Source organism: Tamandua tetradactyla, chromosome 2 (genome assembly GCF_023851605.1).
Source record: "Tamandua tetradactyla isolate mTamTet1 chromosome 2, mTamTet1.pri, whole genome shotgun sequence".
NCBI lineage: Eukaryota > Metazoa > Chordata > Mammalia > Pilosa > Myrmecophagidae > Tamandua > Tamandua tetradactyla.
The window spans coordinates 58443982-58469372 of NC_135328.1; positions in this window are offsets into that span (position 1 = coordinate 58443982).

Below are 25391 nucleotides of genomic sequence, written 5' to 3' on the forward strand. Positions count from 1 at the left end.
GCCCTGGCTGCCCAGCGTCTGCTTAGCTCTTTCCTCTGCAATTTCTTCCCCTGTCTCCATGTACGCCCAACCCAGAACACTCAGGACACACGCTGCCTTCTCCTTGAAGCCTGCCAAGCTCCACCAACTGGAAGCCATGTCTGCTTTCTCGGGAGCCCCACAGAACCTGTCCTGCTCTGCAACTTCGCCCTCAGCAAATCTATACCACAGCGATTCATAGACAGGTCTCTCTCTCTCTCTCTCTCTCTCTCTCTCTCTCTCTCTCACACACACACACACACACACACACACACACACACATACACCAGGCTCTTTGGGATAAGAAAGCTCAGTTCATCCCTGAGTCCCCTTGAGTAATTGTGACTCTCTGCCTCTTATGAAAGCATCCAAGAGGCCTCTTCCCTTTGTGGTTCTGTTTGTGCTTCCTCTGCAGCCGCTGTGGCATAGGGGAGAGAGCACTAAGGATGTAGAGTCCAGTGGGCTCCACCACTAACCAGCCTATGGCCCTGAGCTAGTCACTTCATTTCCTGAGCCTCAGTTTCCCAATCCTACCAATGAGAATAATAATCCCTACCTCTCATGGTTGCTGTGAGAGTTAAATGAGATTACGTGCGTGGTGCTCATGAAACGGCAGCTTCCCTTTTTAACTCCTAGAGACTGGATGCTACTGAAGATAGAGGGCATCTGGACCCAGCCTCAGGCCACGGCATGGGCCTGACACGCAGGGTGGGGTGGTGCAGTGCAGTGGTTAGGAGTGCAACCTCTGGGGAGTCCCTGCTCCCTAACCTGTGTGATTCTGGCAAGTTAGCTGGCCCCTCTGTGCTCCTGCTTCCTCATCTTTAAAACCAGTCATCAAAGCAGTAGCTGCAGTCCTAGCTACCCACATGGGGCATCCTGGACACAAGGTGCTGCTTTAAGGGAGTAATGTGCAGTGACTCATTCAGTCTTCCAAACCTCACTGACAGGTGACCTGGTAGCCTTTTGCTGTTCACCAAATATTCCCCTTTCTCCTTTCAAGCACTTAGTAGGGCTACATTTGCACACTCCTTGAAGTCAGAAGGGGCACATAACTTGCTTTAGCCAGTCAAGTGTGAGCTGCACTGTCCCTAGCTTCCAGGAGGACGCCTTAAAGGTCAGTGCACAATCTGCCGCTCTCTCTTTCCCTCTGTCGCAGTGATCAGCACTGCGCCATATAATGGCTGTCCTGTCGGTCTGGGCCCCTGGGTGACAGTGACAGTAGCATAGAGCTGTGGCCCTGTCTGACCCAGGAAGGCCACGCAATATGAGTGAGGCCTTTAGGCCACTGAGATCTGAGAGGAGCTCGTCACCACAGCATAACTTAGCTGGTCCTGACTGATATCCAATGCGACCTGTCGTCATCCCCATTTCACAGACGAGAAAACTGCAGCACCGACGTCATGGATGTGACTGAATATGACATAGGTTGATCCAAGTAAACTACCATGCAATAAGTTCCCAGCGAATGTTAGCTATGTCAGTATCTGTGTGCTAGTGACACAAAACCAGACCCAGATATAAACACGGACTTGACTCTGGACAGGAAGTATTTCCAGAGAACAGCTCGGGGCAGTCCCAGGTCATCCCAGGGAGGAAGGGCAGAGCTTCCACAAGGCCCCTGAGGTTCGGCTTTGCATGTTTCTGCTGCTCCACCACAGGCTGGAGCTTGGAAACCAGCAAACCTCAGCAAATGCCAATCCTTCTCTTAGTTCTTCTTGTGTCTGGCCATCAACTCACTAGCAATTGCTCCATGTGAGCTGGCAGCCATGGATTTTCTTTCCTTCTGGGTTAGATTTCTGGTTATCAGTGGGTGACCATCCGTCACCTCCAGCTCACCTGCATCTGGTGGAGCCTGGAAGAGGTGGGAGGCTGCCGAGTGCTTGTGACAGGCAAAGAGAGGCAGGCACCCCAGATTCCCCCGCACCCTCCTGGGCCCATATTCTCAGGTGCCGCAGACAGATCATAGGTTCTGATCACCTGCGTCATGTTCTGGTTATTTTCAACTATCAAAGGGCAATGTTAGCAAACATTACATTTGCATGATGCCCGCCTCCCATTTTTCCTTTTCTCTCATATACTCAGCACTCCCTAGGCACTATACCAGGCTGAGATTGCTGCTCCTAGCAACTCATGATTTAATAACAATAACAGAAGTAATAATAACTAACTTTTCTGAGTGTTTGTTCTGCACCAGATCTACACTAAGCACTTGGAGTACATTTTATCCTGAAGAGTGAAGAGGTAGGGGTGAGGGTCATCCTCACCATTTTACAGATGAAGAAACTGAGTACAGATTGTAAGAGGACTAAAGACGCAACTAGATAAATGGTGAAGGCAGGACTTAAACCGAGGTCAGTCTGACTGTTGAACCCCAGTGCCCTAATAGTGGTGATACAAAGGGTTGTGAGGCAGAGAAAAGGAGCTGGGGTCTCATTTGCTCCCAACAACAGCCTTGTAAGGTAAGTTTTATTATCTCCATGTTGCAGATGAAGTCATCATGACATGCTGGGAGGTATAAGGAATTTGCCCAGAGTCCTACAGCAAGCGAGTGGGGTAGCTTGAATCGTTCTCGAGTCTGTGGGTCTCCAAGGGCTCCTCTGTACAGGAAGCCACTGGCCACCTCCAATGGAGATGGGCTTCAGTAAAGAAAGGCAGCACAGACCAAGAACAAATTTAATGGAGACATAACTGGAGTTTTGAGGGAGCACAGAAGAGGGAGTAACTAACTCTGGAGTAATCAAAGAAGGCATCCCAGAGGAGAAGATATTAAGTAAAGATGGATGAGAAAAGAATCCAGCAGAACGATACAAAGGCCTGGGGCGGGGAGGGGGGGTGCAGTCTTGCTGGGGACGCAAGGCATGATGGTCAAGCTAGCCTGAGGCCGGCACTGCCCACACCTCTGGGAGACTGCTATTTTGAGAGCCCTCCCCCCACTCCCCACTTCCCCACCTCCCCACCCCCCACTGCTGAGTCTCTCTTTTCCTTCAGTCTGGATGCTCAGACTCCTGTAATGGGAGGGAAATTTCAGTTGTTCTTCTTCCCCATTCCCAGCCTATTCAGAGGACAGCCAGGCCTGGGGTGGGGAGAAGGTAGCCTGGGAGATCTTAGGCGACCCACCTATAGGGAATTGGACAGGAATTTCCCTGCTGCATCTAGAACTATCTAGCAATTGTAATCCCAGCTGCATCTCTTTTATACTCACCTGTCCCCATCTGGAAGAAAAGTGGGTGTGAATAAGAAGGGAATAAAATAATAGGAGCTTTTTCGTCTGGAGCAGTTATTAGATGATCTCTCTGCCCATCAGATGGGTGTTTAAATGGAGGAGGAGTCTTGGGTCGGCAGAGGGCATGTTAACAGCTGCCTCGGTGTGACAGCAGGAGATAGGAATAATAGACCTGGAGAACATTTTCCAGATTGTGTTCAGTAATGAAAAGCAATGCCTCCCCAAAATGGAAGTCATGGCACACAGACCCTCTCCACGGATCTTGCAAGCAGCAGCAGCAGCTCTACCTCGCTCCTTTTCTAACAGGACTGAATTAATCCAGGGACCAAAAAAGCCTTGTACTCTCATTTCGATTACAGACAGACCTAGTTTTTGCAGAACTCATTAACTAGCAGGCCTGTAGGGACCGGGGCTTCTGCGCCTTTGCTGGACAGGCCCTGGAGCCAGCTTCCAAGGACTCCAGGTGCCCAGGGTGTGGGCAAGGCCTGTACCGAAGGTTGGGTCTCAGAGGGAAGCTCTCACTGTTCTTGTGAGCCTAAAGGAGGTCAGTGAATGGAGGAGGGTGGGGGAGACTGAGCAGGCTTCTCACCATCAGCGTGCCAGGCCAAGGCCACTCAGAGGCCTTCCAGCAACGGGAGGTGATTGAGCTTTGGATGGCCTGACCTCTAAATGTCCTGTAAGACTGTTCTCAGCAATACCAGACCTTGTCAGCATATGGCAGGAGGGCACTGGATCCCCAAATGGAGACACGTGTACATGTTCAAATGCTGGTGGGCATTCAAGGTTCAGCTTGGGGGCCTCTCCTCTAGGACGCCTCCTAGGACACCTCAGCTCCCCAGGGTCTCTCTCTCACCTCTGTATGAAGCAAGTATGTATGAAGACAGTAAGCCCTTCATACCCTGTGTAGTAAGTATTTCCATCTAGTTCATCTCTTCCCTCCTAGGCTGTAAGGTCTTGAAAGCAGGTTTCTTTGGTTCTTTGTGTTCCCGGGGCTCAGCACATAGCATGTACCATATTTACTTGTTGAATACCTGAAAAAATAAAGTAATGAAAAGAAGCGGCTGTGGGCAGACAAGGAAGAGAAGGAGGAGGAGGAGGAGGAGGAGAGAAAACTAAAGTAAAAAGAGCATAGTGATTCATGTAAGCCTTTCTGTAGTGGCTTGGAGTTGTATACTGCTAGAAAAATATATTCTTCATCTTAATCCATTCCTGTGGGTCCATTATAAGTAGGACCTTGAGAAGAGGTTACTTTGGTTAAGGCATGGCCTAACTGAATCAGGTTGGGTGTTAATCCTATCACTATAATCAGAATGAATTCAGACACACACACAGAAAGACATGGGAAGCGGAGAGGCCGCCATGTGCACTACCATGTAACAGAAACACCAACAACCAAGGATCACCAGCAGCCAACCCCAAAACGCCACAGTTTTCTGGGAGAAAGATCACCTCTGCTGATGTCTTGAGTTTGGACTTCTCCTAACCTCAAAACTGTGAACCAATATAGTTTTGTTTTTTTAAGCCAACCCATTGCATGGTTTTGTTTCAACATCCAGGAAACCAAAACACCTTCCAATACCTAATACTGAGAGGTAGGTAGCTCTAACCCAATTGAGTGGTGATACACTTACACACCCTAGGCAAAGGTCTAGGATGACAGAGGCAGAGCTTCCACAGTATAGCAGAGTGTAACATTAGCCCAGGGACTCTGAAGCCAGACTTTTCAGGTTCATTTTCCAGCTCTGAACTTAACAGCTGTGTGACTTTAGCCAAGTTATTTATCTTTGTGCATCAATTTTCTTAGCTCTGAAATGGGAAAGATAAAATAGTACGTCTCACAAGGTTGTTATATATAAAGCACTTAGAGTGGCGTTAAACTCATAGAAATGGGCCATAATCACTTCCACCCCCTACCCCGTTCTTTAATCCACTCAAGGCTGGTGCTTTCCTGTGTCTCATCATCCCTGTCCTGCCCATCATCCCCCGCAACACACCTTGCTTCTCTTAACTCAAAAAACAACCTCTGACTTCTGGGAAGATGGCAGATAGGTTAGGCTAGGTTCACTTCTGTTCCATGGAACAGTTAGAGAAGTGACAGAAAAATGACTGGGACAGAAGTTCCAGGGTGTGAGTGACCAGAGAGGATCTTCTACACTATATAGGGAAGCCCTGAATGAAAAAGTGGAGAACCTCGGAAGGAGAGAATAGGGTGAATGTGCTCGATGATGACTCTACCTGGGGCAAGTAATGGCATACAGGAAGAAGTAGGTCCCAAAGGCATGGGGCATGCCTGCCTGCCTGCCTCTGCAGCTAGCTTAGGAGATCTTTCCTCTCAACTCCACAACTGGCAGCTTCTGTGGGGAACCTGGAAGTTAACAGGCTTGGTTTGCCTGTGCACAGACCTTCCAGTGACTCCTGAGACAGACCACTGTGGGCACCTAGCTTTTTGGCAGAGACTAAGGTGCCCTCCATTTGGGAGGAGGAGGAGAGGCAAAGAAGGGTCAGTCTGACAATTGGCCAGCAGAAGAGACTTGTTGGATCTTGCTACTGCTTCCCTTTCCCCTGCAGAGGTCCAGAAGCCTCAGGCATGCATGGGTGAAGAGGTGTAGCTGAGGAAGTAAACCAAGTTGTGCCAGCACCACTAGACTTTTCTGGGTTGGCTAAGGGCAGGAGCAGTTGAAATACTCAGTTCCACAGCCCAAGGTCATCCCAAGCAAGAGCCTAGTGACCACCAGAACTATTGGGCTCACAAGCAGATTCTCCGCTGAGATGCACAATGCCCATACCCCAGCCCTGAGGTTGGCAGCTTTCAGCACACACCAAGACCATCAGCCTTGGCTGAATTGCACCAAGTTTCCATCTTACTCACACACTGCTGTGGCTGGAGAAAGATAAGTCTGAGGGGAAGAGGTGGCCCAAGAGCGCTATCTGATGAGAAGACATGGAAAGTACAGTCCGACAAATGACCTATTTGCTTAGCTTTCAATAGACCTTCAAGTAGAGTTGCATCTCCTGCATGAGATTCAAGTCTTGGTTTGGCAGGGAATTACTACAAACCAAGAGCAAAAAGAGACCTTCAAGGCAAACCCAAATAAACACAAAACCTTAGACAAACAAGGGAAATCAATTTTTGAAATAACCTTATCCAGAAAATCAAATGCCCTGAAGCCAACAGAAAATCACAAAGAACATGAAAATGCAGACAGATATGGCCCAGTCAAATGACCAAATTAAAAACAGAGGAAACACAGAATTTGTAACTAATCAAAGACATTCATAGAAACCTCCTAAATAAATTTAGTGGGTTGGCTAATGACATAAAGGCTATCAGGAAGACACTAGAAGAGCATAAAGAAGATTTGAAAGAATAAGCAGAAAAATAGCAGATCTCACAGAGGTGAAAATACTGTTGACCAAATTAAAAATGTACTAGAGACACACAACAGCAGATTTGAAGAGGAAGAAGAACGAATGAGTGACCTAGAGGACAGGACAACTGAATTAGAATGCACAAAAGGACAAATGGCAGAAAAGATGGAAAAATTGGAATTGAATCTCAGGGAAATGATGGACAGATACAAAATGCACAATTATAAGATTCATCAGTATCCCAGAAGGAGAAGAGAAGAGTTAAGAGGTAGGAAGAGTAGTCAGAAGTGTGCCAGTTTGAATGTATCATATATCCCAGAAAAGCCATGTTTTAATCCTGATCCAATCTTGTGAGGGGCAGCCATTTCTTTTAATCTTGATTCAATATTGTAAGTGGAAACTTTTGATTATATTATCTCCATGGGGATGTGACATGCCCAGTTGTGGATTTGACCTTTGATTCGATGGATATGTAACTCCATCCATTCCAGGTAGGTCTTGATTAGCTTACTGGAATCCTTTAAAAGAGGGAACGTTTGGGAGAGAGTCAGACATAATGAGCCTCAGAGCTGACAGAACCCAGGACTGACACAGATGCCTGCATGTTTGGAGATGCTTGGAGCCCAGCAGACATCACCATGAGATGTTAAGCCAGAACCTGCAGACAGCCAAGGGAAGCCAAGAGATGACAGCCAGTCCTGGAGAAGCAAAATGAGGAACCTTGACAAGAAACAGAGGCTGAAAGCAATGGCACCCAGGAGCAAGGGACCAGCAGATGCCAACCAAGTGGCTTCCCAGCCAACAGAGGTGTTTCTGATCCGTTGGCCTTTCTGGAGTGAAGGTAACCTCTTGCTGGTGCCTTAATTTGGACACTTTTGCTTACATCAAACTGTAAACTTGTAACTTATTAAATTCTCCTTTTTAAAAGCTGTTTCCAATTTTGGTATATCGCATTCTGGCAGCTTGCAAAGTCATGCAAGGAAATAATGGGGGAAAACTTCCTAACCCTTACAAAAGACATAAATATGCAAATTAAAGAAACCCAACAAACCCTAAATAGAATAAATCCAAATAGACCCACTCCAAGACACACACTAATCAGACTCTCAAATGCTGCAGAGAAGCAGAAAGTCCTGAAAGCAGCAAAAGAAAAGCAATTCACCACATACAAGGGAAGCTACATAAGACTAACTTCAAAATACTTAACAGGCACCATAAGGTGAGAAGGCAGTTGTATGATATATTTAGGATTCTGAAAGGAAAAGACTTTCAGCCAAGAATTCTTTATCCAGAAAAGTTGTCCTTCAAAAGTGAGGGAGAGATTAAAATGATCACAGATAAACAAATGTTGAGAAAAGTTGTTAACAAGAGACCTGTTCTACAAAACACACTAAAAGGAATCCTGTCAGCTGAAAAAAAAAAGACAAGAAAGGGAAGTTTGGAGGAAGGCACAGAATTGAAGAGTAAGGGTAACTTAACGGATAAAAAGAGAGAGAGAAGAATATATAGATCTGACAAAAAAAAAACAACAACAAAGGCTCAGGATGGTAGATTCAAGAACTGCCTTTACAGTAATAACTTTGAATATTAATGAACTAAACTCACCAATTAAAAGAAATAGATTGGCAGAATGGATTTAAAAATATGATCCATCTATATGCTGCTTATAAGAGACTCATCTTAGACCCAAGGATACAAATAGATTGAAAAGGAAAGGATGGAAAAAAGATGTTCCATGCAAGCTGTAACCAAAAGACAGCAGGAATAGCTAAAATAACATCTGGCAAAATAGACTTTAAATGTAAAGATGTCATAAGAGATAAGGAAGGACACAACATATTAATAAAAGGGACAATTCACAAAGTAGAATTAACAATCATAAATGTTTACACCTCCAATCAAGGAGCTCCAAAGTTCATGAGGCAAACATTGGCAAAACTGGAGGGAGCAATAGATGCTTAAAAGTAATAGTGGGAGAATTTGATACATCACTCTTCTCTATAGATAGAAGAACCAGACAAGGATCAATAAGGAAATAGAGAACCTAAACAATGTGATAAATATGACTTAGATCTAACAAACATATATAAATCATTACACCCCAAAACACCAGAATATACATCCTTCTCTAGTCCTCATAGAACGTTCTCCAGGATAGATCATATGCTGGGGCACAAAACAGGTCTATATAAATTTTCAAAGACGGAAATTATTCGAAGCACTTTCTCTGACCACAAAAGAATGAAGCTAGAAATAATAACCACCAAAGAACCAGAACTTTCAAAAATATTTGGAGATTAAATAACATACTCTTATACAATCAGTTGGTCAAAGATGAAATTGCAAGAGAAATTGGTAAATATCTGAAAATGAATGGAAATGAGACTAAAACGTATCATAAGTTACCGGATGCAGCAAAGGCAGTGCTGAGAGGGAAATTTATTGCCCTAAATGTCTATAGTAAAAAAGAAGAAAGATCAAAATTAAGGACTTAACTGCTCAACTGGAGGAACTAGAGAAAGAACAGCAAACTAACCCCAAGACAAATAAAAGAAGAGAAATAACAAAGATTAAAGCAGAAATAAATGAATTGGAGAACAAAAAATAATGGAAGGCATCAATAAACCAAAAGTTGGTTCTTTGAGAAAATCAATAAAATTGATGTACCCCATGTTAGGCTGACAAAGAAAAAAGAGAGAGGATGAAAACAAAATCAGAAAAGAGAGAGGGCTCATTACCATGGGCACTGAAGAAATAAAAAAAAAATCATGAGAAGATACTATGAACAGCTCTACATCACCAAACTCGACAACTTAGATAAAATGTACAAATTCCTAGAAACACACGAAAAACCTACACTGGCTCAAGAATAAATAGAAGATCTCAACAAACCAATCACAAGTAAAGAATTCAATCAGTCATCAAAACTCTTCCTCCAAAGAAAAGCCCAAGGCCAGATGGCTTCACAGGGAGATTTTATCAAACATTCCCAAAATAGCTATTGTCAATCCTGCTCAAATTCTTTCAAAAAAATTGAGGAAAAAGGAACATTACCTAACTCATTTTATGAAGCTAATGTCACTCTAACATTAAAACCAGATAAAGATACTCTAAGAAAGAAAAACTACAGGCCAATCTTCCTAATGAATATAGATGCAGAAATTCTCAACAAAATACTTGCAAATCAAATCTAATGGCACATTAAAAGAATTATACACCATGGCCAAGTGAGGTTTATACCAAGCATGCAAGGGTATAAAATTCTCAATAAAATATTAGCAGACACATTAGAAGAATTATGCACCATGACCAAGTGGGGTTTATACCAGGAATGCAGCGATGGCTCAATACAAGAAAATCAATTGATGTAATACAGCACAGTAACAAATAGAAAGGCAAAATCACATGATCATCTCAATTGATACTGAAAAAGCATTCGACAAAATTCAGCATCCTTTTCTGATAAGCACACTTCAAAAGATAGAAATCAAAGGAAACTTCCTCACTATGATAAAGGGCAAATATAAAAAACCCACAGCCAGCACCATACTTAACGGTGAAAGACTGAAAGCATTGGCCCTAAGATCAGGAAAGAGACAAGGATGCCCATTGTCACCACTATTATTCAACATTGTTCTAGAAGTTCAAACTAGAGCAATCAGGCAACAAAAAGGAATAAAAGGCAACCAAATTGGAAAGGAAGTAGCAAAACTTTCATTATTTGCAGATGACATGACCCTATACTTGGAAAAATCCCAAGAAATCTACGACAAAGCTACTTGAGCTAGTAAACAAATTCAGCAAAGTAGCAGAATGCAAGACTAAAGTACAAAAGTCAGTAATGTTTTTTATACACAAGTAAATGACCTAGTTGAGGAAACAATTGAGGAAAAAATTCCATTCAAAATGGCAACTAAAAGAATCAAGTACTTAGGAATAAATTTGACCAGGTATATGAAGGACCTGGACACAGAAAACTATAAAACATTGTTAAAAGAAATCAAAGATCTAAATGGGTAGATCTAAATGGTGGATCTAAATGGTGTATACATATGCTAGAACTTTGAGTGGCTACAGAAAGGAATGAAGTCGTGAGTCAGCGTGGGGACGTTATGTTGTGCAAAATAAGCCAGAAACAAAAGGACAAATGTTGAGTGGTCTCTTTTAAAGAATATGTATAAGAAAACTGGGGCCTAGATTATAAGTCATATAGCAGTCACATTTATTCCTGAGCTTTAAGTGTTATTTCTAGATTCTCTAATACACTGTGCCATACGTGTGTAAGCTGGTATTTCCTGGAGCTTTGGGTAAAGGCTGATATGCCTTTCCTCCGACATGTCTTGTAAGGTGTGGGTGCCCACACCAGATGCTTCCCCTGCTGGAGGGACCCCTCATTTTCTCCTCACCCTCACCCACTCCTTGGACAAATAGCCCAGAAGCAGACAGCACTACAGCGTGTGAGGGCACCACCCCAGCCCTGGTCCCAGAGGACTGGGCCAGGGGCAGACATCTTACCTAAACTGATGCCATTCACCTCTCCGCAGGGAACTGGGAAGGCGGACACTCTGTCACTGGCCCATTATCCACAGAGAACTGAGTAGGAAGGCCTTGGAAGCTGGGGGGTTGAAGCTACCATTTTGTGGGGGTCTTTGCATCTAGCCTACTCACTGGTGTTCATCAAAAGCTGTGGCACTAAAGGTCTCTGGAATGCTCTGAAGTGTGATTGGGCACAACTCCCTCATTTTACAAACGAGGAAACTGAGGCTGAGAGAGGTAACTTATGGATGCGCCTCGGCTTTCTTCTTTCCCAAGAAGATTAATCTCACCTTCCCCAGGAAGCCATGTCAGATGCCACTGGTTGAAAGAAACCTCTCTTCCCTCCCAACATGTTCCTAACGCTTGGCTACGTCATTCTCTGCAATGATGGCTAAGGGGGGGCGTCCCCAAGAAAGAAGTAAGAAGAAGCCCCACTTAGGTCTGGGTAGTGGGTTTCTATGGAGGTTGTCAGAGGGAGGTTCGGGGCTAGTTTCCCGGGTTTGACAGATTTCATCACTAAAGTGATTGATGGGACATCATTACTCAGACAGTTTGTGCCTTTAATGTGGGGAATTCAGTCATTCGTCCAGATGCATTTTCTCATGGTGTTAAACAGCTAAAGGCGTGGTTCAGCATGACCTCCGAGAGGACGGGCTTGGGACCAGCCTTTCATGTCTATGCTGTTCTGATTAAGAACATTGCACACTGTGATCAAACGTGTGTCATCGAACAGCTATGAACAACTGTCATAGCAGAGGCCACATTAGCTGTGGATCCCTACGGCATAGGTTACGTGTAAACTAAATTTCAATATCACGACGACATGCTATTTAAATTTTGGTTCCTTCTTCTAGGTCAGGCTAGTAAATATGTTTCATCTCACTTGTCAGTGCTCATTGATTAGTGGCAGTGGCTCGGAGTCCTGTGTTTAGGATTCTGAGGCCCAGACTTCAGTTTCACAGAGTGAAAATTGGACCACTGAGGAAGGTCACTCCAGGCAAAGAAGCCAGGACGGGCAAAGGCTTGGGGGCATGGTTCATACATAGAAACATCGACACAAGCACCCAGGAGCACTTGGCTGCTCCATTTGATTCAAAAGCGACCACAGGCCCAGGTGTTGGGGTGCAGTCCTATGAACAACAGCTGGGCAATTTGGAGTGAGAGCATTTGGGTGTGAGAGGCGCTCTGTGAGGGAGGTGATGGCAAGAGGGGCCCCTGTCAGCTACAAAGGCAGGGAACCCTGAGGAGAGCCAGCTGCAGTGCAATTCTGCAAGGTCACCGCGCCCTCCTCCTGCCAGTGCCTCTGCCTCCTCACCCGGGGGGATAAGTCCGTACCTGCTTCATCAAACAACTCAGTGTTCATTAAGCCTGCCACTCCTAGCCTGGCAGGCAGTGCCAGTGTGGTGGTCCCTCAAGCCGTTCACGTGACTGTCTAACCACCCTAGAAACCATGTAGGTCCTCTGGCCAGAGGCAGGGCAGGGACATGGCACTGTGGCCCTGTCCCCAGAAGGGTCCAACAGCGAGCAGTAAGTCTTGCCTCTGGCCCACGACCCCACTCCTGTTCTCCTCATCTCCCACCATCCCCTCACCTGCACATGGACGTTTGACTCCAGGATTTGAATAAAATAAAAACTGACAGTGTGGGGCTGTGTTCAGGGCTAAGCTACAAAGGATTCATGCAATTATCTTTGTCAGAATTCATCTTGTCAACGCCCCTCTCCTCTTCAGGTCACACGCTACTGATACCTTTGGAAAGTTCGGAGAGACTGAGAAAAAAAATAAAAGAAATACCAGGAACATCTCCAGGCAGTTGTCGCAGACAAGAGCAAATGGGCACAAGGGTGGGATAAGGCCAGGTGTGTGAGCGGAAGAGGAGCCCCTGGGGCCATAGAAAGTCTCAGAATCTCAGGGTGGGAGCGAACCTTAGTGGCAATTTGTCCAATGCCCCTCAGTATCGAGACTCTTCTGCTCCTCTGTCCCTTAATTCAGGGCCAGGGGCCCATCGTAGCTCAGACCACTGGGGACTCTGTGGTGGGAGGCGGGCATCCCATGAGATTCCTGCAGAGCCTGGCCTGGGTTCCCTGAAGCAGCATCTCCCATCCCTGAAATACCACCTGCTCAGTCCATGCCTGGAACAGATCAGAAGGGGAGAGCCCTGGGTTTGAGACGTTAATTCTTTACCCAAACAGTGAGCACATGTGTGCATACACGCATGCACAAACACCTCCACCGATTACCTGCTAGTGACCCCCAAACTAATAAACCCAGACCCCCAAACTAATACACCCCATACCAGGGGAGCTCTACTTGGATGTACAATGGGCATCTCAAACCTAACGTGTGAAACAGCCCCACCTCTTCCTCCCAGAGTCCTCTCTACCTTGTCATTCTCAGCTCAATTAATCACAACTCTGTCCTTTGAGTTGTTCAGACTGAACCCCCCAGAATCATCCTTCCTTCTCTATTTCTCTCAAATCCATCATCTACTCTGTCCACAAACTCTATCAGCTCTGCTTACAGGATCTGTCCAGAAGCTGATCACTTCTCACCCCTCTCCTGCTTCTCTCTTGGTTTCACTTGGATTATAGGCAAAAGGCTCCTTACTCATCTTCCTCACTTCCTCTCCATACAGCAGGCCAACTGATCCTCTGAAAATACAAGTCCGCTCACATCTCTCCTCTTCTCAAAACCTCCGAGGGCCTCCCTGTATCACTCAGAGTAACCCCTGGGTCCTCACCTTGGTCAAAGGCCCTGATGGATGCCACGACAGCCCCCGTAGACTCATCCACCGGGTGCTGGCAGGAGCACCAGAGACATACCACCCCTTCCAGAGTTACTCCTCGGAGAAAGTCCCCTTACCATCTCCCTTCCCAGAGTGGCCTGTGCCTGACGCCTGCTCAACACAGGAGTGGAGGGTCTGGTGTTCCCATCCCAATCAGGATGCCTTTGAAAGGTTAGGCCATCTTCAGTTGTCCCTGTAGGGTCGGCTGGGCTTCCATCGAGACTGCATCACTGCTCAACTTCTCCCCCTGCCAGGTCCTGCTTTCTTTCCTTCCATTTTCTTCCTTCCCTTCCCTTCCTTTCCCTTAATTGGGCATTGATCCCAGAAGCACTCCCTAACAAACCTCCTGCTCACTGATCTCCATTTCAGAATCTTCTTCCTGTCAATTCATGACAAAGCTCTATCTCCTTTCCCTCTCTGACCTCAGCTGCCACAGCTGCTCCCTCATTTACTCTGCCCCAGCCACTTGGCTCTTGCTGTTCCTTGCACAGGACAGACATATACCTGCCACAGGACTTTTGTCCTTGCTTTTCCCTCTACCTGGGAGGCTCTCCCTCCATATATCCGCATGGCTTACTCTTTGTCTTTTTTCATATATTTACTCAAGTATCACCTTCTCAAGGACACCTTCCTTGGCCACCCTATATACAGTTCCAATATCCCTACACTTCCTATCTCTTTCCATGTTCCATTTTTCTCCTTAGCCCTTATTACCATCTAATACACCATCTATTTTGTTTTGTTCATTATCTCCCCCTACTAGAGTGCAAGAGTACGGATCTTTGTCTGTTTTGTTCAATGTGGAGTTCCCAAAGCCAAGAATAGTACCTGGCAAATAGTAGACACTCAAAATACATGCTGAATGAAAGAACGAATTCAATTTAGAATTATGAAATCCATCCATCCATCCACATTTAAGCATTTACTGACCATCTTCTCTGGACATACCACTAGGCTAAGCATTGTGGGAAACTCAAAACAAACAGCACAATTCTCTGCTTTAAGGGTTTCATGATCCAGGAGGAACAGGAACAATACAAGGCTGAGAGGGCTCAAAGGAGCTGAAGCTATTGCCAGATGGAGACTGGATCATAGGCGGCTCCTAGGAGAGGGACACGGCTCTGCACCTGGGAGGATAAGGAAAATTTAGAAAAGGGGAAATGGGGGAAGGACACCCAGACTAAGGGAGGGATGGGCATAAAAGTATAGAATTAGGTATGGAGAACAGGCAGCTTAAAGGGAATAGAGCTTTGGTAGAAAGGGACCTGGGAAGGTCAATGGGTTCAGCAGACATAGACATTGGAACTTCACGCTGTGGACAATGCGGGAGCCTCTGAAGGTGTCTGCCACGTAGTGACAAATGTTCCATCTCATGGGCTGATGGGGCAGTCATCCAGAGATGGGGGAGGGGACTCCAAAGGAGCGTCAGGAGCAGGGCTGTGGGTCATGTAACAGGAGCACTATTTTACGAGTCCAGAGAGGTGGGCTCTAGTCCCGGTGTCGCTGCTTATTACTCAGGTGATACTTCGTTACCTCCAAACCACATTTCCTTCTACTTAGCCCCACGGTACATATCATAGAGTCCCAGAATCACTGAACTGCCGGGACCTCTGAGGTCATCTAGCCCAGGTTTCCAAAATCCAGGCTGGGAAATCAATTTACTGAGCTGAGAGTGTTTTAAAAATGAAATAGAAGAAAAAAACACAGTGTCAGAGTGCATTGCCCGTAGTAAAGGTAAAATTGCTTTGAGAAACTGACACCTTCGTTTCAGTTGTGTGCGTGTGTGTTGGTTCACAATATAAATCAATTTCCGTGGTTCACAGTAAAAATGTTCGAAAGCCACTGATGTATCCCACTCCCTCCCCAGTATGTGAATTGCCTTTACAAAATTCTCAGTAAAATGCATGGCTACTCCTGCCCACCTGCAGGAACAGGACGCTGACCACCTCCCGGAGCAAAAGCCCTCCAATCTGGTATTTCCATATGTTGAGTTCAAATTTACTCCCCATTTTCCTCCCCATTGGTCTTTCCAAGCCCCCTAACCACCCTCCGGCAAACAAACCCAACCCCACTCTGATAACAGCATCAGAGAGCTACAGGCCACTCCCGGGGTCTCTTCACCATATTCTTTCAAGGCGTTGGGGCTGATCTGTTTCTCCTGCCTGCCCCGCCCAGCTTCTCAGAAAAAGAAATAAGAAAAAAGCAAAAACTCTTACCTACCATATACCTTACCCCCCTCTCTCATGGACCACTAGTGTTTCCATCTACCCAATTTATTTTACCCTCTGTCCTGCCCCCCCATTGTTTATTTATTTTTAACCCATATTGTTTACTCATCTGTCCATATCCCGGATATAAGGAGCATCAGACACAAGGTTTTCCCAGTCACATGGAAACCAGCCCTGGGTGCTCGTTCCAGGCAAGCACCTCTGCCCGACTTGTGATCTGTGTCGTTTAAGTGGAGCAGGCCCTGGTCCCTGGCTCCAGGGGTGGCCAGTGAGGGGACCACATGCAGTTGGCCACAGGGACTGGCTGCAGCGCAGGAGTATGAGCCAAGCTGAGTCAGCCAGAGATCATCCAGGGACTTCTGCTGTAACTTTAAAAAAGAGGTACTTGCATACCCAGGAGGACGCGGCATGCTTCCAAAGAGCCCGAAGCACGGCTCCCACATCCGCGAGGGTGGCTGGTGGCCCGGCCACACCCAGACGCTGCAGTGTAGGAAGGTGGCAAGAGGACCTGGAGCTGCCTGGTGAACATGAAAGAGCCCCCCGGCCCCCCACCCTACCCCCCAGAGAGGCACAGGGGACGGGGAGGTGGCAGGGAGATCCTCAAGGCTCAGAGGCAGAGAGTGAAACCAGAGGAGGCAGCGTGAGGCCAGGAGTGCCTGAAGGCCCGACTCAGCTTGCCTTCCCATCTGCTGCTCTGGGGGAGCACCGGGGCCTCGGGGATGCAGCCCCATTTACAGCAGCTGGTCATGGGGGGCTACAGTCCTGGTCAAAGCCCCTGGTCAACGGTAGGCGCTGGTCCCTGTGGGGGCTGGCCCCGGGGGAGCCTGGTCCTGGGTGGTAATGGCCTGTGCAGCAGCCTTGAGCTCAAGCTCCGTTGGGGCTTTCTGGCCACCAGGCGCTGGTCAGGCCTGGCTGGACTCAAGGCTCTGGGTCTCCTCTTGGCTCGGTGAACTGGGCTCATCCTGGGCTCTCCTGACCCCAGGACCACAATCTGCCAGGTGAAGTCAGACCAGGCTGGACTGACCCCAAGGGTCCAGCCTGAACTGGCCAGCCACGGGCCAGGTCCCAAGTGTTTTCTCGCATCTCAGAGAGCCAGGAGGCTTGTGGGCAGGCAAGAGCAGGGCTCTGCACCTTCTGCCCCGGCCGGAAGGCACTGTCCCAACCTGACCACGGTCACCTGGACCCAGCGCCAGCCAGTCTGAGAGATAGGCCTTTCCCACCTGGCATCCCTGGAGAGAGGCGCTCGCTGGGGCTCGGGGCCACGGCTCGTCAGCCACCCACTGTCACCCGGGAGGAAGTTGCCCCGAGACCGCAGCGCCACTCCACCTGCCCTGGGCACAGTCCCAGGACTCACCTGGCGCTGGGCATGGACGACCTGGGTCCCGCGGGCTGGGGGCGCCCCAGCTCCTTGGCGTCCTTTGTGGGCGTCAGTGCTGCAGCACTTGGCCTGGGAGAAGGCGCTGCTCCAGCCACCTGGACGGGCCACCCACCTTGGGGCCCGCGTCCCCGCTGTGCTGGCGGCCTCCTCCCGCGGTGGTGAGCGAGCAGGAGGCTCTGCTGATGCGGGAAGCTGCTGGCTTCTCTCTCCCTGGAAGGAAAGAGACCTGGGTCACGAGGGGGCAAGTTCAGGTACTGTCTATTTGGGCAAACTCATCGTCAGAGTCCAAAGAGGGCCGCTTGCTCCCAGGCTCTCTGGAACGACCCACTTCTGCCGCAGAGAGGGAGCGGGGGGTCCTCAGGGCTGCCGGGCCGCCATCTCCGGCAGGGCCGTTCTTAGACACCACAACCTACTTACATGCCACACGCATCTCAGCATGTTACATAGAGAGATGTTTATTCGTTCATAGAAACTCTATGAAGTACTACTATTTTTATCCCTAATTTACAAATGAGGAAACTGAGGCACAAAGATGTTAAGTAACTTGCCTAAGTCCACGCGGCCTGTAAGAGGCGGGGGCAGGTTTTGAAGCCTGACAGTGCTTACCTGCATGCTCTGTGGTAGTGCCTCCCAAGAGAGGAGGCGCTCGAAGACGTTGTCGAAGGTCTGGATCCAACCAGCCAGAGGCCTGTTATGTGAACTGATAAGTGCCCGTGTTTTGTTTGTTTGTTTGTTTTTTGCTTTTCTGCTTTTTTTTTGTTGTTTTTATTGAGAAATCTTCACACACATACATTCTATACATGGTGTACACTCACGATATCAGCACATAGTTATGTATTCATCACCATGATCATTTTTTTAGAACATTGGCATCATTCAGAAAAAGAAATAAGAAGAAAGCAAAAACTCATTCCTACCATACCCCTTACCCCTCTCTCTCATTGACCACTAGCATTTCCGTCTACCCAATTTATTTTACCCTTTGCCCCCCAACATTTATTTATTTTTTATCCATGTTATTTACTCATCTGTCCATACCCTGTATATAAGAAGCATCAGACACAAGGTTTTCACAATCACACAGTCATATTGTAAATGTTGTATCTTTATACAATCATCTTCAAGAATCTAGGCTACTGGAACACAGCTCAACAGTTTCAGGTACTTCCCTCTAGCCACTCCAATACACCATAAACTGAAAAGGAATATCTATATAACCATAAGAATAACCTCCAGGATAATCTCTTGGCTCTGCTTGAAATCTTTCAACCACTGAAACTTTATTTTGTCTCATTTCTCTTTCCCCTTTTGGTTAAGAAGGCCTTCCCAATCTCTTGATGCTGGGTCCTGACTGATGCTGGGTCCTGACTTATCCCAGGGTTTCTGTCCCACATTGCAGGGAGATTTACACCCCTGGGAGTCATGTCTCAAATAGGAGGGAAGGCAGTGAGTTTACCTGCTGAGTTGGCTTAGAGAGAGAGGCCACATCTGAGCAACAAAAGAGGTTCTCTGGGGGTGACTCTTGGGCCTAATTTTAAGTAACCTTAGCTTATCATTTGCAGGAATAAGTTTCATAGGGGCAAACCCCAAGATCAAGGGCTCAGTCTATTGATTTGGTGTCCCCACTGCTTGCAAGAATATCAGGAATTCTCCAAATAGAGAAGTTGAATATTTCTTCCTTTCTCCCCATTCCCTCAAGGGGACTTTGCAAATACTTCTTTATTCACTGTTCAAATCACTCTGGGATTTGCCGGGACATCACACTAACCTGGGCAATCCAACAAAATCTCTCGCCCTATTCAAGATTCCATGTACTTATGGTGTCCAGCTAAACTGATCATACAAGTTAATTTAGGAAATGCACTACCCAAAATATAAATTTTAGAGCCCATGTTTTTGCTTAAGCTCCTTTGATTTGGGGCTTTGGTCATCAGCCAGTCCCTGCCCCCAGCTCTTTAGAGCATTCGTCTATAGCATGGTTCCCACATGCTCTAGCATCTGGCCGTCTCCCTCCCTCCCCTAGGTGCACTACCACTTGAGGATGTCCTTGATTTCCTGCCTTGTAACAAGCTAAGTTTATCTAAAATGATACATGGGCTCTCTGGATCATCCTTAGGGACCAAAAGGTAGAGAGTGGCTAGCAGGGAACACAAGGCGACTGAGGGAGTTTTCTGAGGAATCTGTCACACAGTCATATTGTAAATGTTGTATCTAAGTTTGAAGCAAAGAGAATTAGAAGAAAGCGAAGTGAAGACAAACACACAAGAATTTTGTGGGACTTTAGGGAACTGGGTGTTAACCAAGATTTGGGGGGTGACTGGGAGAGACGTAAAGGAGGAGGGGCGTGTGGAGGAGGAGGACGAGGGTGCAGCTTCCCTGTCTCCCTTCCCACATGCCTCCCGGGGCCTGTCAACCCTTGCTCTCCAATTTACCCTTTTTATTTCCTCCTGCAAATAAACCCGGGGCTGACAAATTTCCACAAAAGATAGTTAGAGTGCCCAAAAGGGAGGAGCTTCCAGATGAACAACAGAACTTTTTAGTCTGGGGCACCAGAGCTGAGAGAACACAAGGCCACATTCTGTAAAACACAGAGGGTTCGAGAAGCGGCACAGGGAATCTGCCAGTCAATTCCTGACCCTGGCACTTAGGGGACAACCCACAGCGAGTCATTTCAGGCAAAACCCAAAAGTGCTATGAATAAGAAGTGGGTGATAAACTTCAGTAACCCACGATCACGACACCATGTTGAGAAGGATTTGGAGAGCTTCAGAGACCTCTGACACGAGGCAGTGTGATATACTTGTCGGTACTAACGATGGTGACAAGTATAAGACCAAAGCTGGGAAAAGGCAGGAGACTGGAAGGGAGGGGAGGGAATAGAAGAGAGAGAACAGGAAATGGAAAGACAGGGCAGGAAAGAAAGGACAGGGAACAAAAGGGAAAGACAAGACAAGGAAGACCAAGATAGAGAGAGAATTGGTGGGTGGCGGGCAGGGTGACATACACCACCACTTGTGAAGACAGAGATGCTCAGCACAAAAGAAAGGACCCATCCAACTGCACCTCGGAGCAGAAAAAGAAAGACTGTAGGAATGGCAGGGGGTTGGCGAGGAGGTTGGCAGATGCTCCCAAAAAACGACTCTCTCAGTTGATAACCCTCATTAAACAGAAGTTCACAAATGGCTTAATTTGAATTTCCAATACTTAATAGATTTCAAACCCAGAACAATTATTTCTGATGTAAAGGATCAATAAACAGTTTCCTGGGCTGAATCCCAAGGAAATAGGGACATGCCCAACAGAATGGCTAGGATGAAAACTCCTTCAAATGCCAAATAAACACTGACTTATCTCTTTTTAAATAACTTTTTTATAAGGCAAATGTTAGCCTTGTAACAAAAGACAGGATGAAAATGAATCTAACGTGCTGTGACCTCCCTGGGCTGGATTTGAATTGCGTGTCCACGTGGCCTGTGAAGATCTTTCCTGTCTCTCGTTCCCTTTGTTGGTGTACTTAGCAAAGGTCGGGCAGTGAACGGACACTTCTCCAGCCCAGAACGAGAGTGTGCTGCGTGGCCCCTGCCCTGCCTTCTCTGGAGGTTTTTTGTTGGAGTTCACTGGTGTGGCTGTGAGTCATCTCTGCAAACTCGTCTTCCGGGAGGCCTCTGCGAGTGACGGCTGCTGTCACCACAGCTCTGGGATGGCTCCCAGTGCCTTCTCTCCAGTGCTCTAGGGGCAGAGAGAATCAAATGGAAATCCTGGTGTCTCATACTCCCAAAGGGAAACTCCTGTGTACCCTTCAGAGTACAGCCTTATCCAAACTCACCTGCCAGCTAAAAGTGAAAAGGGGGAGGAGGAGGAAAGGAAAGAGAAGGGAAAGGAAGAGGAGGAAAAGAAATGGCAGGGGAAACCAATGAGATTAGAAAGCTTCATGTCTCAAAATACCCAGTTCTTCATGTCTGTTGGTCTTGTCCATGGTGAGCGGCATGTTCATGGCGGCCCTGAGCTTCTCGGCCACTTTTTTCCATCCCTTTACCGTCAGCGTGGGGTCAGGGCTCACCCATGTGGGAAGATGGTGTTTCAGTTTTGGGTGGGCTAAAGCAAATACCACTTAATGGGCTGGCGTATTATTGGCTCACAGTTTCAGAGGCTAGAAGGCTTGCTTTCCCCTAGGGCTAACATCTTCTGGTGGATGGCAGTCTTTGGGGTTCCTTGGCTTTTCCATCACATGACAGTGTCTTCTGCTTTCTCTTCGGGGTTCCACTGACTGCCAGACCCTGGCTGCTCCCCTTCCCCTCTCTCTCTCTCTCTCTGTGGCCTTCTCTGTATATATAGCCTCTAGTATTAGGATTAAGATCCATCCTGATTCAGGTTACCAGGAGATAGAAGTAGGACAGAGATCGGGCATTTGGTATTGAAGGGATACAGATTGTGCAACAGGACTGATAGCAAAAATTCAGAAATGGATACCACAATATTACCTGATTATAGCACAATAATATAAGTACATTGAATGACGCTGAATGTGAGTATGGTTGAGGAGAAGGGCTGGGGGTGCGTAGGAAACCAGAACGAAGGTTAGAGGATAAAGACTGAGACAGAATAATTTAGGATTGCCTAGAGGGTAGAGTGGACAGTGATGGTGATTAAATGTACAACTATGAAAATGTTTTTGCATAAGGGAGAACAAGTGAATGTCAACATTGCAAGATGTGAAAATGGGTGGTATATAGGAAAACGTATAATCTATGCAAGCTAGAGTCAATAGTCAAAAGTAACATTGTAATATGCTTCCACTGAATGTAACAAAAGCATCATACCAAAACTAAATGTCAACAAGTAGGGAGACATGGGGGAAGGCTTGGATTCCATGGGGAAGAAAAGGAAATGTCTTCATATAGATTATGGTGGTGAAGGCATGTCTATTTACTTAGGTCATATTGTATGATACGTGAATAAAACTGTTTAAAAATGAACAGAGAGAAACAAGTGCTAAAGAAAATATGGAGAAGGAGATGTACCTATTCACTGTCGGTAGGGAAGCTGAGAGGTACAGCCCCTTGGAGGGCAGTGTGGTGGTCCCACAGGAGGCTAGGGGTGGGGTTGCCATATGATCCTGTGATTGGGGACAGGAATGGACATTTGCACACTGGTGTTTATGGTGGCAGTGCTCATGATCCACAATGGGTGGAGGTGGCCTGAGGGTACAGTGACTGAGGGAGGAAGCGGGAACTATGATGTATACATACAATGGACTACTGAGCAGCTGCAAGAAGGAATGAAGTTGTGAGGCATGCAATTTGGTGAATGAACTTTAAGGACAGTATGTTGAATGAAATGTCAGAAAGAAAAAGATAAATATTATCATGCCTCACTCATGTGGACTGACTGTAATGTACAAACTCAGAGAATTGAGGTTGAGAACATGGGTTATCAGGTTGGGGCCTATTGTAAAGGGTCCTAGACTGTAAGCTCTTGCAGCAGTCACGTATATTCAGGAGTTGTAACTGTTATTTCTAAAGTATGAGACACTGAGCTGTTTATATATAACCTGGTCATATATAAACATAAACAGCAGCTGTTTAAAAAGTTGAAAAAGTGATCAGACTTCAACTGGAGATATGAATGACGCTGATGTGGATAGGACTAGGATAAATCAGAAAACAGGGTAAAGGATGATAATGGTCCATATTTTAAAACTTCAGCATCTGTGTGAGACCAAAGGAAGGGATGTTTATTTGGTGTAAAATTTTTTGGGGGGTAGCATATTCGCTAATTTAACTTGTATGATCAGTTTATTTGAACATCATATTTACATGGAATCTTGAAGAGGGTGTGAGATCCTGATTTTTTGTACAGGTTAGTGTAATGCCTTGATATATCCTGGAGTAATTTGGGCAGAGAATGAAAAAAAGCATTTGCAAATCACCTTGGGGGTTAGGAAAGAGGACACATTCAACTTTCCCGTCTGGGGAATTCCTGATATTCCCCACAAGCAGTGGGGACAATCAATTCAATAGGCTGAGCCCTCGCTCTTAGGTTTACCCCTGTGAAACTTATTCCTGCAAAGGAGAAGCTAAGCTTACTTATAATTATGCCTAAGAGTCACCCCCAGAGAACCTCTTTTGTTGCTTAGATGTGGCCTCTTTCTTTAAGACAACCTGGCAGGTGGACTCACTGCCCTCCCTTCCGCCCCACGTGGGACATGACTCCCAGGGGTGTTAATCTCCCTGGCAATGTGGGACAGGACTCCCAGGATGAGCTGGGAGCCAACATCACAGGATTGAGAAAGGCTTCTTGACCAAAAGGGGAAGAAAAAAAATGAGACAAAATAAAGTTTCAGTGGCTGAGAGATTTCAAACAGAGTCAAGAGGCTATCCTGGAGGTTATTTTTATGCATTATACAGACATCCCTTTTTAGTTTAGGGTGCATTGGAGTGATTGGAGGAAAATAACTGAAACTGTTGAACTGTGTTCCGGTAGCCTTTGATCTTGAAAATGAGTGCATAGTTTTATAGCTTTTAGAATGTGACATATAATTATGAAAACTTTGTTTCTGATGCTCCTTTTATCCAGGGTAACAGATGAGTAAAACAATAAGGATAAAAATAAGTAAATAATAGGAGGGAATAAAGAATAAAAAATAAGGATAGATTGAAATACTAGTGGTCAATGAGAGGGAGGGATAAGAGGTATGGGATGTATGAGTTTTGTGGTTTTTTTTCTTTTTCTGGAGTGATGCAGGTGTTCTAAAAATGATCATGGTGATGAACACACAACCATGTGATGATATTGTGAGCACTGATTGTACACATGTATGGACTGTATGCATATGAAGATTTGTCAATAAAAATATTTTTTTAAAAAAGATCCATCCTGATTGAGTTGGGCCACACTTAACTGAAGTAATTTATCAAAAGGCCCTATTTACAAGGGTTGACACCCACAGGAATGGATTAGGATTAAGAACGTGTTTTTCTGGGGTATGTAACTATAAACCACCACAAATGGCACGAGCCGAAAGGAACGCTAAAGCTTTTGTTGGATAATAATAACATATTCTCTATTCTTTCCACAGGAGCTGAACCTCCCTATTTTGGGAACATATAGAGATGAGTTAGGTCTGACTCTGCCCCTGAGGAACTTAAAATTAAACAGTGAGGACAGATGTGAAAATCGTTGATTGACACAAATGGGTACCAGGGATGTCTGCCAGGCCTCCTCACCTGGCAACCCCCTGGGACAATCTTGCCCAGTGCACAGCTCTCCACCCCCAGCTGACGAAGGGGATGCCAAGCGCACTGCTTGGCTGAGTAAATCAGATTCTTTTCCAGTAATCTGAATGAAGAAAAAAAGCGGATGGTTAGATAATGTCTGGCCCTGGGGTGAAAGGTTGTGTGCATTCTCAAGGTTAGAGTGGCTATGTGGGGCCTGGTGCACAGGGATGAGTGATCTGAGCATGTGGGGGCATGAGGTGGAGAAAGAAGAGCCCTAAGACTCCAGGAGACATGGGTCACAGCCTGATTTCTGAGCCCTCCCTTCTGAGATAGTGCCTGCTTAACCTCTCAGATTACATTGTAGATCAACGTCTTCCCCTTGGGGGAGAGACAAGGGGAGATCTGCTGCTGGCAACCAGGGAATTCCTAATTCTTCAAGGCATAATGAAAGATCACAGAGGAGATAAAGAAGGGAGGCTTCCAGAAGGTGAGGGGCTTTAAGATGGATCTAGAAGAACAAGTGGAATTTCTGCAAGTGGGGAGAGGAAAAACAACATTCTAGGCTGGAGACGGGGGAATCTGGACCAAAATGAAGGGAGAAGGGCCCAGAGCGGGAATCTGATGGGGTGGGACATAAGG